This window comes from Triticum urartu, chromosome 1 (assembly GCF_003073215.2).
Source record: "Triticum urartu cultivar G1812 chromosome 1, Tu2.1, whole genome shotgun sequence".
In the NCBI taxonomy this organism is placed as follows: Eukaryota; Viridiplantae; Streptophyta; class Magnoliopsida; order Poales; family Poaceae; genus Triticum; species Triticum urartu.
The window spans coordinates 9812463-9832084 of NC_053022.1; the positions used below are offsets into that span (position 1 = coordinate 9812463).

Here is a 19622-nt window from a genome sequence, read left to right on the forward strand (position 1 = left end):
GTTGTTCTACTTTGTAAAGTCCTCGAAAATAATCAATAAAATGGCCGCATGCATCTTCGAAATGCAGAGGCCGGGAGTCATTCTCCTTTTCTAAAGAAAAAAAGAAAACAGTCAGCGTGATACTTATTTATTTTCTCTGGCACATCGCAAATGGACATATTATTGGACGAGAAGTCCAATGTTCTCAATTCATAGGATGGCTCATACCGGACCCTTTTCTTATCCCTACATCCAAATTTTATAGTTGTTGTCAACCTCAAACTTTTGGAATGTATTTTGGTAAATCCAAGATTCACATCACGTATAGGACAGTCGTAATAGCAAGAGAATCACAAGTAAAATAATCTTGGTTTGAACTCCAAAAAAGGATACTAAACCGTAGTCATCAAAAAACACTTTAAAACTCTTATGTTTTTCCAAATCCCTCCCAATATACACAGCACCAATGGACACATCTAGTGACTGTTAACTCGTGGAAGGACACGTACGGCCACAGCCAGATCAAAGAACATAGGAATGATTCAGTAGGAACAGTCAGTCAAGATGGGGCAAGAAACGAAACGAATCGCTGAACCTATGAAGGATTTGCAGATGCTATCGTTTCCTCCTCGCTGCCCCGGGAAAGAATCCGGCCGAATTCAATCCGCGGCCTCCAAACCCAATGAATCTGCAGGGGGTTCGAACCTGTCGAGCCAAGGCTGGCAGCCACCTAGGATTCTTGGAGCGGTGGAAGTCGCAGTGGGAAATCCACTACGCCGCCGCCTCCTCCATCTCAGCTCGCCGGCCAGCAACCATCTATGCCACGTCGGCGTGGACTCGCGGAGAAGACCGGCCGTCTCCCCTCCGGCCCAAGAACATATGGTCGGGTATATATATATAGTGTGATCAAATTTATGTATGTATCATGGGGTGATGCAGTTAGCAGTAAAATTTAGTTTCTTTCTAACAGGAGACGTCGCGAAGGACCCGGAAGTGGCTTCATTGATAATTTTGCAAATAGCTAGGCAACAGAAATCACACACATATTGGCATTGTTGCGGAGCCTCTCATATTCACTGCTTCGGGACTGCGCATCGCGAGGTACACAAATACAAAGTTGTGTTTCTTCTTTGCTTCTAAGAAACCGCCAGCTACATAATTGCTTTTAAGAACCAGAACCAAGGCTGAACTTCTTACATGTTGCCTTTGAACGTAGGCATGGAAAAGGGAAATTCCAACTCTGATTTGCATGTTGCCTTTGCCACGTGGAAATTCCTGTAACGCTGACATTTACATGTCAGACTGAAGCTGTTGTTGTTCTCCTGAAGCTGCACCTTGCTGTTGTCGGTTACCCAGTAGATATGGTCCTGAGACTGAAGCTGCTTTGTACTAGTGGCAAATGGCAGCCACTGTCACCACTCACAAACAGCCTTCCTGGGCGTGCACTTGTTATTAGAGAAACAAATAGAGTAATTTCAGTTAAGTTTACATAATACATTTGTTTATTTACTTGTTACTCTTCAATTTACAGTAACATAATTCTAGATTGGCATTTCAGCAGCATATGGCCATGCTCTCATTAACAAAGCTCACAATGCCTGCTGACTACAGAGGAATAGATACAGCTTATACAGATTACAAGTTCCAACAGCAGTACACAAACTGGAAAGCTCGAAAGATGGATCAGCTGAAGCTTGTCTAACAGTAGTGCAAAGAACGTAGCCAGGCAACAGAAACTACCACTGACTGATGAGCAAAATTTTCATTTCACACAGAGAAATGTGGAAGAAGGCGACATGGATTGGCACTGTTGCAGGGCCTCTCCCAGGATTGCGCATCGCCAAGTACGCGTAGTTTCTTTCCTTCCTTGCAGATAGGAAACCGTCAGGTCAGGGAAATATATCTCGACATTTAGCTTGGATAACCCGACCAACAGCTGATCTTCTTTTCTTCGATCCAAAGAGGGACACAACTTATATATCGCAACACCTGACTGTCCTTGCCTCCTCCTAGTGAGCAAAATGTCTGCTAATAAATGCAGAATAGTCAGTCAATTAGTCAGTCAGGGGAGTGAATATGAATCTCTGTATCTTTGCAAACACTACATCTTAATTTAGATTAAGCATGAAAGGCGCACATCGACTTTCTTTGACAGACTTTAGATGAAAGAGCATCCATAGGATGAACCAGCATTTATATTAATAGAGGACAAATAGGACTCAGATTCGAGTCCACGAGGACTGAACACGAGTGGTGGAAAGCACATATATCATGTTAATTTATCCTGATTGGTGGAAATCATAACATACATTAATATAATGAAAAATGAAAATGCATGATCAGTTTCTAGTCTGGATGAAGAAGATAGACATGAATATGGAGAAAGGAATCACTTTAGTTACCATTTCCATCAGCCACGAATAACTACCAATTGCTAATTTTGTTCTGCCAGTATATAAATATATGCACGAAAGATGAAACGGTGAAACCCTGACCTGCGAGCAGCAACAATCACCTAATCCTTCCCTGGACTCCTTTCAGTACAACTGTAACATTCCTTATGTGGCTAATCTTCATTAAATCTTTGTTGCATTCATCTCAATCTCTCTTCTGCCAAAGTTTCTCTATCAGCTCTTCTGACGTGTCTTTCAGATATAATTTCTGAAGGGCTGCAAGGTGTTCGATGCCATCAGGAAGAAATTTTAGCTCAGGACAGTCTCTGAAAGACAGTTCAGTGAGGTTTTGCAGCGCGCCCTCCTCTATTCCCACTTGGTTGAGCTGTGTCGCGCCCCATATGCATAGACACCTAAGTTTTGGAAATGACCCTGTGTAAAATTCCAACCTCTTCCCTTCAAAAGCCTTCCTTAGGAGAAGAACGCGTAGGCCATGTAACACGCACAGACAGGAAAATGTTCCCTCATCAATACTGGAGAATGCCAGCTCCAACCGAGCGAGGTTATTAAGGTGTGACCAGGAAGAGAAAAGCTCAGGCATCAATGTTTTCTCTAGCTGCCCTGCTAAACCAAGCCATGAAAGCGTTGGAGGTAAATATAGACCTTCAAGCCGCAACACCACATCCTCAGCTGCAACTCGAATTTCGAGATGAGAAAGATGGCTCATTCTGGTGATAGCATTGCTCAAGTAAGCAGAGTGTTCACTTCTCACATCGCAAACATCGAATGTCCTTAGCTCTATTAGAGCTCCAACTTCACGCAAAAACTCTAGGGTGGCTTTAATGGACTGAAGAGCCCACAGTCCTGCCAAATTCTGCATCCCATTAGGCACCTTGACTCCGCCTATATTTACAGTTTCTGATGTGATGGGCGTGCATGCATACAGGTACCTCAACTTTTGAAGCTTTACAACATTGTTTGGCAAATACAACAGCTTAGAATGCACAGCATCCAAGACCTCCAAGTTTTGCAACCTCCCAATTGCTTCAGGTAGGCTTTCGAGATCAGTATATCTAAGGCCCAAATAACGCAAGTTAAACAAGTTGAATACCTCATTGGGCAGCATTTTGATACAAGTACCTTGTAGATCCAACATCGACAACAATTTCGAAGATGTTAGGATAGGCTTCAGCAAATCAACATTGATACACCTCTCAAATACATGCAGCGCACGGAGCCGGGTTGCACCAGATCGGCTCAGTTGTTCTAGGTTTTCGCCCTGGACCAATATGCGACGTGCACCCTCTATAGAGAATGCCCCAGTACCAGAGCCATCAAAAACTTTACCAAAGCATTCCTCCTTGGATTTCTTGAGGGCAAGAAGACGTATGACATCATGCATCCTACAGTGTTTTAGTCGTCCAGTATGATTCCTCTGCACTACCTGTAATAGGCTTCGGTTCACAAGCTCAGTCAAGTATCCCTCTGCTACTTCCTCAATTGTTCTGTTCTCTTCCTTTTCTCTGATGAATCCTGCCGCAATCCACTGCCTCATTGTCTTCTTCCTCTGTAATACATAATCTTCTGGGGATAGTGCACAATGTAAGAAACAATTCTTCAAATCATATGGAAGGTCCTCCAAGCTGACCTTTAGGATCATATGAGCATCAGGGATCACATCTTTCACCAACTGCGATTCCAAACCCCTGTACACGTCCTCCCATTCAGCGCAAGTTGGGAGTTTGCGGGAGAGTAGGCGGCCAATACATGTAATAGCAATAGGCAAGCCTTGACACTTCGCTATGAACTTCTGAGCCAATTTCTGCAACTCCAATGGGCACTCTTTGTCATCAGCATCCTCAAAGGCTCCTTTGCAAAATACAGCCAGGAGTGATGCTCTTGTAGCGGTTCCAAGTGAATTGCAGATGCATACTCCCTAGTTGCTAACACTGCCTGCTTTCTTGATGTGATAACAAATCGGCCGGTACAATTAGATGTTGGGACGAAATTCCTTATCTCCGACCACAAGCGCTCAGCCCAAACATCATCCAGGACCAATATGTACTTTTTACCTTGAAGGTACTTGTGGATGGACTTTGCTAGGCCTCTCATCTCGATGTTGGTGACGTCGACTGCGATGCCGAATTGGGTGGCTATCTTATTCAGCAGATCTTCAATACGGTAACTTTCTGATACAGTTACCCATGCTGCAGCGTCAAAATCCAGTTTCACGGTGTTGTAAACATGATCAACCAGAGTGGTTTTACCAACACCAAGCATCCCCCACACCATGGTGACTTTGCTGCTGCTCTGCTCTAGACCATCACCACCGCCGATTAGCCATTGTATCAACCTTTCCTTGTGCTCCTCGATCCCCACAAGGTCCTCATCCATGGTGAAGTGCAAAGCTTGATCTTGATTCGTCGATCTGGCAGCAGAAGCAGATCTTCCGGTGACGGCATAATCTCTCTTCCTCCGGTTGGCATCCTGCAGCTGGGCTTCAATTTCTTGGAGCTTGGCCTCCAGGCGGCGCCAGGTCTTGATATGCTTGAGCCTCTTCTTCATCTTGCCAGCGAACCCTCCATGCTTGCAGTCCTCCAGCTTGTAGGTGAACTCATCGACGACGTCTTCGATCTGGAAGGCGAGGCCCCTGACCTTGCCGATGAAGATAGCAGTGGTCTTGTCGGTGTCCTTGAACCGCTCTGCCTCCTGCAGGTAGGCCTGAATGCTCTCAAGCTCCTCCTTGGACCGGCGAATCTTGCCGAAGAGGCCCCTGAGGGCGGTGGCTTCCTTGCACAGCAGCGCCCCTCCGTAGGTCGCCGCCTCTTTCGCCAGCGCCCTGCCGAGCGTCACCACCAGCTGCCCGACAACAGCCTCTGCCATGGTTGTTGAGGTTTTCTTATTTCCCAGATGATGGTTGCTGAGAGCAACTCCAACCAAGTGATCAAATCTCACTCACCAAATTCTGATTCGAGTACCAACATCCACCTTATTTTCTTAATGCAGTCCAACTCAATCAGCAGATGTCACACGCCTAATTTTGACTTTATTGGTTCCATATATATAACCATCAAACCTCTCTGTGTGTCTCTCCAAACACAGTAGGTCGATGGCTCATTTGGCTATGAAGAAAGAAGCTGTAAAATCAGTAGAAACAATAGCATCAGGGACAACAACTATCAGCATCGAAACAAGTAGAGCAGCAGCAAGCAGATAGCAAGTACATAAACAGAGAAGGTCGAGCTTGCCTGGTTCGATTTGCACACGACACATGCAGAGAGCAAGTAATTAAGAAGGTTAGTCCTGCTTGCTCAAGCTCCCAGGTACTGAAAATTCATGCGCCTGCAAAACAATCATGCACCATGGCTACAAAATAGCACCCCTCTCAGCACGCACCGAGGAAGGAGGCTTGGAGCGCTCTCGACCCGCACCCACCATCTGTCAACACCTGCAATAACAAAGAGTAAACGAAATTAGTACAACATAATCATAATAAAAAAAAATTAAGTGTGTATCATCATCATGAACATAATAAAAAATTGAATACCTAATAACATGAACTCATTAATAATATATATGTATATAATAATAATTGAATACCTGACATTACTAATATTACTCTTCATCGTCTATATATGCTCCAGGATCAATAAATCGAAAACTATATGACCTAACTCATAATTCACAAATATATGACCCCGTCGGCCAGCCACAATTTGGTCTTTGAATAATCAACACGCATACAGGTCCACAATTTGGTCTTTGAATAATCAATTTGAATGTCAGACCACAATTTGGTTGTTGAGACTTCGAGCTCAGTCGAGTCTTTCCTTGTCCTCTAATAAGTTAATTATAAGGATTTGATCCCATGAGTGTTCTTTTTATACTCTTCCAAGTCTTCTTATCCCATCTAAAAAAACTTTTTATCCTGTTTCAAATTGAGAGCAGAACAGATATAACAAAAGGTGCAACAACAATTTCGAGATGAACAAGATGACTCATTCTGGTGATAGCATTGGTCAAATCAGCAGAGTGTTCACTTCTCACGTTGCAGACACCGAGTGTTCTTAGCTCCTTCAGAGCACCAACTTCACGCAGACACTCTGGAGTGGCTTTGACACGTTGAAGAGCCCGCAGTCCTGCCAAGTGCTGCATGCCAGTAGGCACCTTGACACCACCTAGAGTTGTAGTTTCTGACGTGGTGGGACAGCAGGGGTGGAGCCAGGATTTGGGTATAGGAGGGGCCGAACCAAGCTGAGAAAAAAATTGTGGAACACAAAAAATAATTACCATAGTAATGTGTAGCTTCAATGCAATTAAAACACAAATACATTTGTATTAGTTTATTTTTTCCAACAATTGCGAATAAGATAATATTAGTAAATTCATCTAAAGATAACCTAACAGCTAGTAATTTCCTAAGAACATATATTGTTCTAACTTTGATGTAAGTCATATTCCGTTGGATTAGGGGATTGGTAATTCGGGCAGTAGCCTGATTTACAATATTACTAGGTTGAGAACTCGAAACAATATGCTTAAAAATTAAATTAATCTTTAGATGTTTGGCTGCACTTTTCTCTTCATTACGCATCACAAATGAAAAAATCAAAAGAAATTAAAAATGAATTAGAATCATTGACCTCACCATAAAAATTAACTAAAATTGGATGTACAATTTCAACACGTACAAGTGAGTTGAGAGGGGTAGTACTCAGACTCAGTAGTGATAACCTTGGCGCTGAACCACTAGAGAATTGAAAGAGTGTAGTCAAGACTGTAGGCTGCAGGACTTCCCTGTCGCTTAGTTGGTGTCGCCTGATTTAATGGACATGGCGAGTAGGCAGCGGCCGCCTCCAGCTCTAATCGCCTCAAGTTTTTTTTACGGGATGTAATCACGTCAGCTCATACGCTAATTACGCCGGGTTGACCTTTTTTAGGGTAAAATAAAGCCAGCAGAACGGATGGGCTTTCGTATGGGCCTTTTTTTCTTCACATTTTATACTCTCGGTTTTCATCATCGTTTGAGTGTTTAGGGGGGGCAGCTACGTGTATTCCCTTGATCCATCGCTAAATTACTCGTAGCCGCTGAAGGAATTGTTGATCGATAAGGGGGGCCAGGCCCCTGCTCGTCCCCCCTTGCCTCCGCCACTGGGTGGGAGTGTCCGCATACAGGTACCTCAACTTCTGAAGCTTTACAACACTCTTTGGCAAGTACGCCAGTTTAGAATCATAAGCGTCCAAGATTTCCAAATTTTGTAACCTCCCAACTGCTTCAGGCAGACTTTCGATCTGCGTATCTCTAAGACCCAAATAACGCAGATTGAACAAGTCAAATACCTCATTGGGCAGATTTTTGATACAGGTACCTTGTAGATCCAATGTCGACAGCAATTTTGAAGATGTTAGGATAGGCTTCAACTGATCAACGTTGATAGACCTCTCAAATACTTAGAGATCACGGAGCTATGTGGCAGCAGATCGGCTCAGATGTTGAAGGTTTTCGCCCTGAACAGATATGCGACGTGCGCCCTCAACAGATAATGCCCTGGTAGCAACAGAGCTATCATAAACTTTACCAAAGCATTCCTCCTTGGCTTTGTTGAGGGCAAGAAGGCGTATGACATCATGCATCCGACATCGTTTCAGTCGTCCGGCATAATTCCTTTCCACTACCTGCAGTAGGCTTCGGTTCACAAGCTCAGCCAAGTATCCCTCTGCCACTTCCTCCAATGTTTTGTTCCCTTCATTTTCCTTGATAAACCCTGCCGCAATCCATTGCCTCATTATCCTTCTCCTCTTTAATACATAATCTTCCAGGGATAATGCACAATGTAAGAAACAATTCTTCAAATCATATGGAAGGTCCTCCAAGCTGACCTTTAGGACCCTATGAGAATTTGGGATCACATCTTTCGCCAACTGCGAATCCAAACACCTGTACACATCCTCCCATTCAGCGGAAGTTTGGGGTTTACAGGAGAGTAGGTGGCCAATGCATGCAATATCAATAGGCAAGCCATCACACTTCGCTATGAACTTACGAGCCAATAACCGCAGCTCCAAAGGGCACTTTTTGTCATCAGCATTCCAAAATGCCCCTTTGCAGAACAACACCCAGGAGTGATGTGCTTGCAGTGGTTCCAAGTGAATTGCATATGCAGACTCCCTAGTTGCCAACACTGCCTGCTTTCTTGATGTCATAACAACTCGGCCGGTACAATTAGATATTGGGAAGATATCCCTTATCTCTGGCCACAGGCGCTCAGCCCAAACATCATCCAGGATCAAGATGTACTTTTTACCTTGAAGGTAGTTGTGGATGCGAAAAGTTGCAGTATAGATCGAGCTCCGCGGTACCCACAATCATGGCCGTTTGTCTGTCTTGGGATGCACGAGGTGGGCCGAGACACTTCAGACTATTAGCAGGTGCATGCTATATTAAGCATTTCTTTGTCTTTCACAGATGTACAGTGAACCGCAGGGGACAGGGCCCTGCAGCCTCGCCTACAGTGTGTAGTCAACATCAGGTTTGGCTGCTTGTGCTCCTGTGCCACCCGTGACTCGATGACATGCAATGGTCTTTTCTGATTACTAAGCAGCAAGTATAATACATCATCCTCGTGTGAGAGAACTGGTGACACAGAGAGAGAAAGTTGAGAGAGAGAGAGCAGTTTTAGGACAGAGAGAGAAACAGTATGAGAGAAATTTACTTGGTCAGATGCGGCGGATTGTGTTTGTGCAAACAAGAAATCAAGATGCGTCAATCCACTCATACAGTTTTTAAAGAAAAGATCAAGATGTGTGAGAGCAGTTTTTGTTGCTCATTTTTTGGGAATTAAGAGAGAGAAAGTGGACAGAGAGAAACTGTATGAGAGAGATACAAGTGATGAATAGTATTTAAAGAGAGAAAAAATCTTTTCATGGCAGAGAGAGTTGTCGCTAGAATTTGACGTGAGAGTAGGAGAGAGATACGACAGTGGTGATCACGGGAGAGAGACAGTGTTGCCTGTACACGCGTCGATGGTGGACAAAAGAATGCAGTGGACCTAGTCTGATGGACATTCGTAGGCCTCAGGATTAAGCTCTGAGCGCCTGACGCTAGCTGCTTATTTCTGCATCGGTGCACACATCCACATGAATCAGTGTCGTTGCCGATGGGATCGAGAGGAGCGAGAGAGAGATGAACGCACGCAAGGGAGGAGACACCAGTATATTCTGACAGCGTTTTCTGTTATTCCTTCTCTTAACTCAAAGCGATTACAGAGGCTAACTAACTCCGGATCGGCTGCTCCGGATTCGCGTACGTCGCGCCATCCCATGACTGCATCACCAGCGCCATACTGACCGGGAGGTTACATCAAACAGAAAAACAGAAAACAAGCGATCGTGCAAAGAGCACGCCTCACGTCCTAGCTATATGCATGTGCATGACTCCGTCCCATCGGACTGCATGCATGCCATTATTCTAAACGGCTAACTACGCTGGTGAGCTGAGCTTAGCTAGGCACAACAATCAGAAGCCAGAATGAATGGTTGCGATATGGGGTACCACTAGAAAAAACCACACTCTTGTGGATGGACTTCGCTAGACCTCTCATCTCAATGTTGGCGACATCAACCGTGACTCCGAACTGAGCGGCGATCTTCTTAAGCAAATCCTCAATACGGTAACTTTCTGACATAGTTACCCATGCTGCGGCGTCGAAATCCTCTTTCACGGTGTCGTACACATGATCAACAAGAGTGGTTTTACCAACACCAGGCATCCCCCACACGAGGGTGACTTTGCTGCTGCTCTGCTCCAGACCATCACCACCGCCGGTCAGCCACTGTATCAACCTTTCCTTGTGCTCTTCAATCCCCACAAGGTCCCCATCCCCGGTGAAGTGCAAAGCTTGACCTCCAGATCTGCCAGCAGTAGCAGATCTGCCGGTGACGGCATAATCTCTCTTCCTCCGGTTGGCATGCTGCAGTTGGGCTTCGATTTCTTGGAGCTTGGCCTCCAGGTGGCGCCAGGTCCTTATATGTTTGAGCCTCTTCTTCATCTTGCCAGCGAACCCTCCATGCTTGCAGTCCTCCAGCTTGTAGGCGAACTCCTCGATGATGTTCTCGATCTGGAAGGCGAGGCCCCTGATCTCACCAACGAAGATGGATATTGTCTCATCGGTGTCCTTGAACCGCTCTGCCTGCCGCAGCCCCGCAGGTATGCTTGCATGTTCTGCAGCTCCACCTTGGACTGGCGGATCTTGCCGAAGAGAACCCTCAAGGCTGCAGCTTCCTTGCACAGCAGCGCCCCACCGTAGGTCACCGCCTCTTTCGCCAGCGTCCCGCCCAGCGTCACCAGTAGCTGCCCGACAACAGCCTCTGCCATGGTTGTTGATGAAGAAAGAAGCTGTAAAATCAGTAGATACAAGTAGAGCATCAGGGACAACAACTATGAGCATCGAAACAACTAGAGCAGGGGCATCGATCTATCCTGGTTGTATCTCTCCCATACCCTCACTTTCACGCACTCCTTAGTCCTTACCCTCTAAGCAGCGGAATCAAGCAGAAGCAGCAGCAGCCAAATCTCAACTAACAGCCTCACACTGAATTTCTTTCTCTCCTCTTCGTATCCCACAACACAAGAAAACAAAGTATAGTCTCAGTCGCTCAGTGCAGCGTGGCGACGCGAGCTAGGAAGAAGGGAAGGGAAGGGGAGAAGAGAACCAACCTTCCGGCGGCAACGATGACGACGACCAGCTGGCGATTTGCCTTCCCCCTCCCAGCCGAGTATTTTGCTTTCCTTGTACAGCCGGGGAAGACTGCAATAGTACACGCAGCTCTTTCCGGTGAGAAATAGGAAGAAAAGAAATTGAATGTGGGCCCTCCGATCTGGGATGGATGCTTCAAGTTGACACGCGGGCGGCGGGAGCTGGTGGAGGGACTCCTTTGTTCCACGAAACCCCCGCTTAACGCCCGTTATATAAAATATATTCTTTAAAATTACTTGTATTTAGAAACAGAGGAAATAGATACTTTCTTTGTAGGCGTCGTATCCTATGAATCCACACATGTTTGTGCATCCCTGCATTCTCTCATCGTGGGCCGTCCGGTCGAAATCTCGTGCCTACTATGCATCGGTCCTCTTTTTGCAGGAAAAGGCCCGCCTCCATCCTAAGTTAGGCTGTGAATTTTCTAAACACCCCCCTCCCCAAGCAGAGAGCGGCTCTGCTAATTCCTGATCTCGCCGAAATTCTACGATGGCCACGACGGAATGTGCATCTACACACGGCCGGTTGCGACGACAAGGTCGGAAGTCACTACCGGAACAGGGCTCTAAGCCGACAGCCAAATATATGCCGACGGCTACCGTCGGCCTAGTCCGAGCTATGCCGACAGCTAGCTCCTGGCCGTCGGCGTACAATGGCCGTCGGGCTATCCACGTCTACGCCGACAGCAGCCGTCGGCACACAACAGCCGTCGGCTTATCCAAGACTACGCCTACAGCTGCCGTCGGCATATATAGGCCGTCGGCATAGATGCGGGCCCGCCGACAACGGGCACCACGGTCGGCTAACGACGTCAAATCTATGCCGACGGTCGTGACGGGCGGCCGTCGGCATAGATACGGGTGACACGTCACCGATCCGGAGCGCACCGACCAGGACCTATGCCGACGGCAGCCGTCGGCATATCCGACACGTCATCGATCCGCGGCGCTGTCCATCTGCCCTGGCCGCAGCAAGCCGTCGGCATAGTTTTTTTCTTTCTTTTTTTTCTTTTTTTCCATATAGTATTATTATTATTATTATTAAGCATACCGTATGTGTTAATAAGCATACATATAGTATGTGTTAATAAGCATATAGTATGTGTTAATAAGCATACATATAGTTTTTTTCTTTTTCTTCACTGTTTTCTTTATTATTATTATTTAACTAACTTACATACCGTATGTGTTAATAAGCATACCTACATTATTTTTCGGTTCTGTACAGAGCGGTGTGACCCCCCTCACGAACGTTGCAGCCGCCAGCCGGCAACTGGAATGGGGAACAGCTGCATCTGGTCTATACGAAGGGGACTTTGCTCCAAGTGTTTATATATATATTGGATGATCTACCACAACCGGGTGGTGTTGTGGCATGTCCGAAGAGGTGGCACACATCTCCGGGGCGTGGTCCCCCTAACGGACGGCGCCGCCGCCGGCACCTGGAGGGGGGAAACGGACGCATCGGGTCTACACGGAGGGGATGTAGCTGTCGGTTTGGCCCCGAATGTTGCTCCCGGGTGTCCCTCTGTGCTGACCTGACACAACCGGGTGGAGAGGCCCACTGGTCAAAGCACGTCTGTGGAAAGTCAAAGGGCTAGATCTCGTGATCAACCGCTCCAGGGTTAGGCGGGACGGGACCCTGGGGGGTAGCAATGCCACTGGAGCGTCGCACCGGCCCCTCATACATGCGGGGTGGTGTGGTGGCATGTCCGAAGAGGCGGCACACGTCTCCGGGGTGTGCCCCCCCCCTCACGGACGCGTTGGATCTACACGGAGGGGATCTTGTTGTGGGTCTGGCCCGGATGTTGCTCCAAAGTGTTCCTATGGGCTGACCGAACACAACCGGGTGGGGAGGTCCACTGGTCAAAGCCCGTCCGTGCAAAGTCAAAGGGCTATATCCCGTGGTCAAACGCTACAGGGTTAGGCGGGACGGGGGACCTGGGGGGTAGCAATGCCACCGGAGCGTCGCACCGGGCCCTCATACATGCGGGATGGTGTGGTGGCATGTCCGAAGAGGCGGCACACGTCTCCGGGGTGTGCCCCCCCTCACGGACGCTGCCACCGCCGGCACCTGGAGGGGGGAAACGGACGCGGCGGGTCTACACGGAGGGGATCTTGTTGTGGGTCTGGCCCGGATGTTGCTCCAAAGTGTACCTATGGGCTGACCGAACACAACCGGGTGGGGAGGTCCGCTTGTCAAAGCCCGTCCGTGCAAAGTCAAAGGGCTAGATCCCGTGGTCAAACGCTACAGGGTTAGGCGGGTCGGGGGCCCTGGCGGAGTAGCAATGCCACCGGAGCATCGCACCGGGCCCTCATACATGCGGGGTGGTTTGGTGGCATGTCCGAAGAGGCGGCACACGTCTCCGGGGTGTGCCCCCCCTCACGAACGGCGCCGCCACCGGCACCTGGAGGGGGGAAACGGACGCGGCGGGTCTACACGGAGGGGATCTTGCTGTGGGTCTGGCCCGGATGTTGCTCCAAAGTGTACCTATGGGCTGACCGAACACAACCGGGTGGGGAGGTCCGCTGGTCAAAGCCCGTCCGTGCAAAGTCAAAGGGCTAGATCCCGTGGTCAAACGCTACAGGGTTAGGCGGGACGGGGGCCCTGGGGGGTAGCAATTCCACCGGAGCGTCGTACCGCACCTCATACATGTGGGGTGGTGTTGTGACATGTCCGAAGAGGCCGCACGCGTCTCCGGTGCGTGGCCCCCTCACGGACGGCGCCGCCGCCGGCACCTGGAGTGGGGAAACTACCGCATCGGGTCTGCACGGAGTGGATTTAGCTGTGGGTTTGGCCCAGATGTTGCTCCCCGGTGTCCCTCTGGGCCGACCCGACACAACCGGGTGGAGAGGTCCACTAGTCAAAGCCCGTCCGTAGGAAGTCAAAGGGCTAGATCTCGTGGTCAACCGCTCCAGGGTTAGGCGGGACGGGGTCCCTAGGGGTAGCAATGCCACCGGAGTGTCGTACCGGGCCCTCATACAAGCAGGGTGGTGTTGTGGCATGTCCGAAGAAGCGGCACGCATCTTCGGGGTGTGGCCCCCCTAACAGACGGCGCCGCCGCCGGCACCGGGAGGGGGGAAACGGACGTGTCGGGTCTACACGGTGTGGATATGTAGCAGTGGGTTTGGCCCGGATGTTGCTCCCAGGTGTCCCTTTGTCGATGACCCCCCCCTTCACTCACCTGACGAACTAAACTACCCCGCCCCCACCCCCACCCTCACCGTCGACGACCCCCTCCCCCTTCACTCACGTGAAGAACTAAGCTCCAGATCGAGCACGCGATCGAGGGCGGCCATGGCGCTCCCATACCCGCGACCAGGCCACGGCCTTGGCGGACGAAGCTGCTCGAATTCGGCGCCTCCCCTCCCCTCCCCTCTGTGTGGTTCCGGGAGAGGAGTGGGCTGAGCAGTTTAAAAAAATAAAAAATCTATATGAAATAATAATACATAAAAAAGGAAAATTATAACTATAAATTTTTTTAAAATCTATATAAAATAAAAAAGAATAAATATATAACTATAAGAAAACATTAAAAAATTTATATAAAATAAAAAAGGAAAATAAAACTATGCCGACGGCAAAGCCGTCGGCATATCTATGGCCATACGGTAGGCGTTACGCGGATCAGTGACGTGGGTAATAAAAAATAAAAAAAATTAATAAAAAGTATGCCTATGGCTAAGCCGTCGGCATAGGTGCCACGTGGCCTCCTCACATATGCCGACGGCTTAGCCGTCGGCATAGGCTGCCTTATCCACCCGCGGGGCGAACCCCCTCCACTCATTCCCCATCGCGCCCCCGACCCGCCACGCTACGCCGCCGCTCAGCCCTCTCTGCCGCCGCCGCTCAGCCCTCTCCGCCGCCGCCGCCGCCACGCTCTCCGCCCACCTCCTTGCACCGCCGCCGTCAGCCTCGCCACCCGGACCCGCGTCGCCACCGCGACCCTCTCCGCCCCTCCTCGCGTCGCGCCCCTCTCCTCCCTACTCACGCCGCGCCGCCACCCCGACCCAGCTTCGCCGGCCGCCGCCTCCAGCCCGCCCCCTCACCCCACGGCCCCCTGCTCGCGCCGCGCCCCTCTCCGCACCCTCCTCGCGCCGCGCCGCCCCAGCCAGGCCGCCCCGAGTCCGCCTCCCTCCTGCTTGGGCCTCGGCCCTCGCCGTGCCGGCCGGGGCTCGGAGCCCTCCTCCGGCGACCCTTGCAGCGGTGGCCCCGCTGCCCGTCCCGGCGACCCCTACAGCGGTGAGATGGATGCCTGCCGAATTTTTTTTGCATTATGTTACTAGTTGTTATGTGCATGGATGCATGGATGAAATTTGTGATAGTTGTTATGTTACTAGTTGTTAAATGAATTAATGAATATTGGTAGATGGACGGATTGATGAATGTTGTTATGTTTTGTTAGATGAATTTGTGATAGATGGATGGATTAATGAATTTGTTAGATGGATTTGTGATAGATGGATGGATCAAATTTTGTTAGATGGATTTGTGATAGATGGATGGATGAAATTTGTTAGATGGATGGATTGTACAAGCTGCCTTGCTTGCTGTGCAGGGCAACTTTAAATAAGTTTTAAATCTTACATCAACCTATTTGTTTGTTCATTACTCTCGGTACAAATTCTAAGGGAAAATATTGCTTGAACAATAAACTCTCTATACGAATAAGTTTGTGAGAGGTGACAAAAGATGCAGAAAATATCCTCAGCAGTAGATGTACATATGCAGTTATATCAGCCAAATTAAGATGCAGAAAGGGGGATTTTAACTGAACTGAAGGTACAGCATAGAGAGAAGGGGGATGTCTCCTACACGCGGCCGTGATGAAGTTCTCCTCCATCTAATGGAAAATATTGCTTGAACAATAAACTCTCTATACAAATAAGTTTTTGAGAGGTGACAAAAGAATGCCTTTTTCTTGTTGACAAACATTCTTAGAGAATTTCTTTTATTTCATTCTGCTAGCCGTATCATGATGAACATTGTCAGTGAGAAGCTAGCATACATATGGTTTTTTCTTTTCTTTTGCATATGGTAGATCCATAAAACCATTGGTCTCCGATTTCATCACGAATTTGTTGAAACACAGTTTTAGTTTACAGCAACATCATTCCAGGTTGAGTGTCTCATATTCCAGCTGCATAATTGGCATTGTTGCAGATTCCTTCATATTCTCCGCTTCAGGATTGTGCACCCCCAAGTGCACGAAGACATAGATAGTTATTTTTCCTCTTTGCCGCTAAAAAATCATTGCGGTCATGGAATCAAATAATGCATTCAAAAATTAAGCCACATGCCACAGCTGATCTTCTTGCATGTTGTCAAAAACAGAGCCACAGGCCACAGATGATCTTCTTACATGTTGTAGGCAGGAAAAATAATAATTCCAACTCTGATTTAATGGAATCCCCTCCCATGTGGTAGTGGATGCATAGACTTGGTGCAATCTAGTCCTGTCAAATGGTCCTTGTGTGTGCGACAAGGGGTGCCGTTGTAGTTTGGAAATTCTAGTAGCACTGATGTTGCAATGTCTGAAGAATGTGTGGACACTGTCAATTATCTAGTAGATGGGGCAGAAAAATATTGTGTTACAGCTCCAGCAATGTTGAATATGGTCGTCCTGTGATATGTTACCCTAAGACTGAAGCTACTTGCAAGTGGCAGTCCCTGTCACAAACTGCCTTCCTGGTCATGCGCTTGTTATTGCAGAAACATATAGAACTGTTTATTTACTTGTTACTCTTATATACAAATTTCGGTCGAAATATATGCCTGAACCACTCGGCAGATTTCCTGGAAGGATATTTTCCCCCGGTGATGGGACAGATAAAAAAAGAGCAGAGCACCTCTATTCTTTGTTGTAGAAAGAAATATTTGTTTAGATAACTTTGTGCTCCTTTTCTCAGAAAAAAAGAGGAACTTTACATTATGGATGAACATTCCATCAACATCACTGAGAAGCTAACTTACATGCATTCAGATTCTGATGCGACACATAAGAACGCTAAAAAAATCAATAACAGAGGTCAGTTCAGCTTCCTAGTTTCATCGCAGATCCATCAAATGCAGTCATTAATTTACAGTAACATGGGTGTATGATCGGCTGACTCGGGAAGAAACGGGTGAGGAGATATCATCTGTTGCTTCTGACATGCATAGCTATAGAAGAAGCTATGTGTTGTTAGGTTATGGTGTATTCAGATGAGGTCTCAGGACCAGACAACGATGAGCGAGGTCATAGAGATTTTGGAGGCTGGGACTGATGGCCCGCAGATGTCCTCGAGGCCGTTTTCCTGCGACGAAGGGCACGTACATGTGGAGGACTCTTACCATTTCACTTCCAAGCCGACAGCAGTCTCAGAGGAGGAATTGACTGCGGTGTCAGAGGAAGACGATGTGTGAGGTATATATTCATGGAGTGATGCACTTAGCTAATAAAAGTGACGCAGTTTTTGAACACTATAAATCTTTTGGGTAAACTGTCATCCTTGTTCTGCACTTCATTATTGGGAAACAGAGTAATTTAAAAAAGTTCGATATCTTACATCTCTATTTGTTTGCCTAGTACTGTTGATACAAATTCTGATCCAAAATATTGTGTGAACCACCTGAGAGAGGTGACAAAAGAAAAAAACTGGCGAGATCTATATTATATCACAGAGAAATCTGATAGAAAAACACTGCATGTTATTACATTTTTTAGAGAAATCTATGTTCTTTTTCCTAAAAAAAGAACTTAGTACTTTTTATTCCGTTGGCAGTAACAAACGTTGTGGACGAACATTGTCAATGAGAAGCTAACTTACAATACACTGCCAAAAAAATTGGATAAATATTTAGTTTACATCACTCCAAGAGTATGCCAAAGAAATTATTGCAGAGCCTCTCATATTCCCGAAGAAGCGCTACTTCCTCTGAAGAATCAACTGCATATATGCAGAAGAAAGAAGCTAGGCAACAGAAACTACCATTAATGGACGAGCAGACATAGTCGTTTCACCCATGCGCTGGCATTGCTGCACAGCCTCCCACGTTTGCACCTTGGATCGAAGATAGGCAAAAACTCGGAGTGGTAACAAAGAGACCACAGAGCTTGCATTGCAGTGCAGAATCTGGTAATAATTGCAAATTGAGTCAGTCAGTTGAGGGATAATCAATCAGTCGAGCACACAAGATTGAAAGCGCACATCCTTTTTCTTTAAACTAACGAACATCCACTTGATCAATAACTTGTTTCTATGATCAACCTACCAGTTTTGTCCTATGGAGTCAGCTGACGATACACATGAACATGCAGAAAGACCATGTCAAATTTAGTTGACAAGCTCCTAATAAATTCTCACTACTAGGAGCAGCTACTAGTTGCTTTAATTCGACAAATATATGACAAGGTTCATAAAAAAATACTGTCTGTATATGCACAGAAGAGTGTTGACGAAACACCAAACCCTAACCTTGGAGCAGTGACGATGTATCACCTAATCCTTTCTGCAAGCCCTTTCTGCGTCAGTCGAACTGTAACGTTCCTTATGTGGCTAATCATCATTATATCTTCACTGAATTCATTTGAATCTCTGTTCTGCCGGAGCTTCTCCACCAGCTCTTCTGATGTGTCTTCAAGAAGTAATTTCTTGAGGGATGTAAGGTGTCTGATGCCATTAGGAAGAAACTTTAGCTTGGGGCAGTCTATGAACGATAGGTCAACGAGATTTTGCATTGTGCCCTCCTCTATCACAACTTGGTTGAGCTGGGATGCGCCCCCTATCCATATACACCCAAGTGTCAGAAAATGACACTGCGTAAAAATTCAAACTCTTCCCTTCAAAAGCCTCCGCTAGCACAAGAATGTGTAGACCACGTAACATGCAAAGACATGAAAAGCTGTCCTCGTCAATATTGGAGAATGCCAGGTCCAACCGAGTAAGATTATTGAGGTGTGACCAAGAAGAGTGAAGTCGAGGCATCGATGTTTTTTCTAGATGCCCTGCTAAACCAAGCCAAGAAAGGGTTGGAGGTAAATGTAGCCCTTCTAGCCACAACACATCATCCGCACCCGCATTGACAACTTCAAGATGAGCAAGATGGTTCATTCTGTTGATAGCATTGCTCAAGTCAGCAGTGTGTTTACTTCTCACGTTGGAGACGCTGAATGATCTTAGCTCTATCAGAGCTGCAAATTCACGCAGAAACTCTGAACTGGCTTTGACAAACTGAAGAGACCTTAGTCTTGCCAAATGTTGCATGCCACTAGGCATCTTGACTGCACCTATACTTCCAATTTCTAATGCATTATATCCGCCAAAACGAGCATAGGCCACTAGGTATCTCAACTTTTGAAGTCTTACAACATTGTTTGGCAAATGCGTAAGCTTAGATTTGGAAGCATCCAAGACTTCCAAGTTTTGTAACCTCCCCACTTCTTCGGGCAGGCTTTCAATCTCGGTATCTCTAATACCCAAATAACACATCTTGCGAGTACCTTGCAGATCCA

General features: G+C 47.2%; 2 pseudogenes; both read right to left on the bottom strand.

The window, feature by feature from the left end:
* Positions 1-1946: 1946 nt before the first annotated feature.
* On the bottom strand, positions 1947-5255 carry LOC125533440 (annotated as a pseudogene).
* Positions 5256-6305: 1050 nt separating this feature from the next.
* On the bottom strand, positions 6306-19386 carry LOC125532513 (annotated as a pseudogene).
* Between the last annotated feature and the right edge of the window lie 236 nt (positions 19387-19622).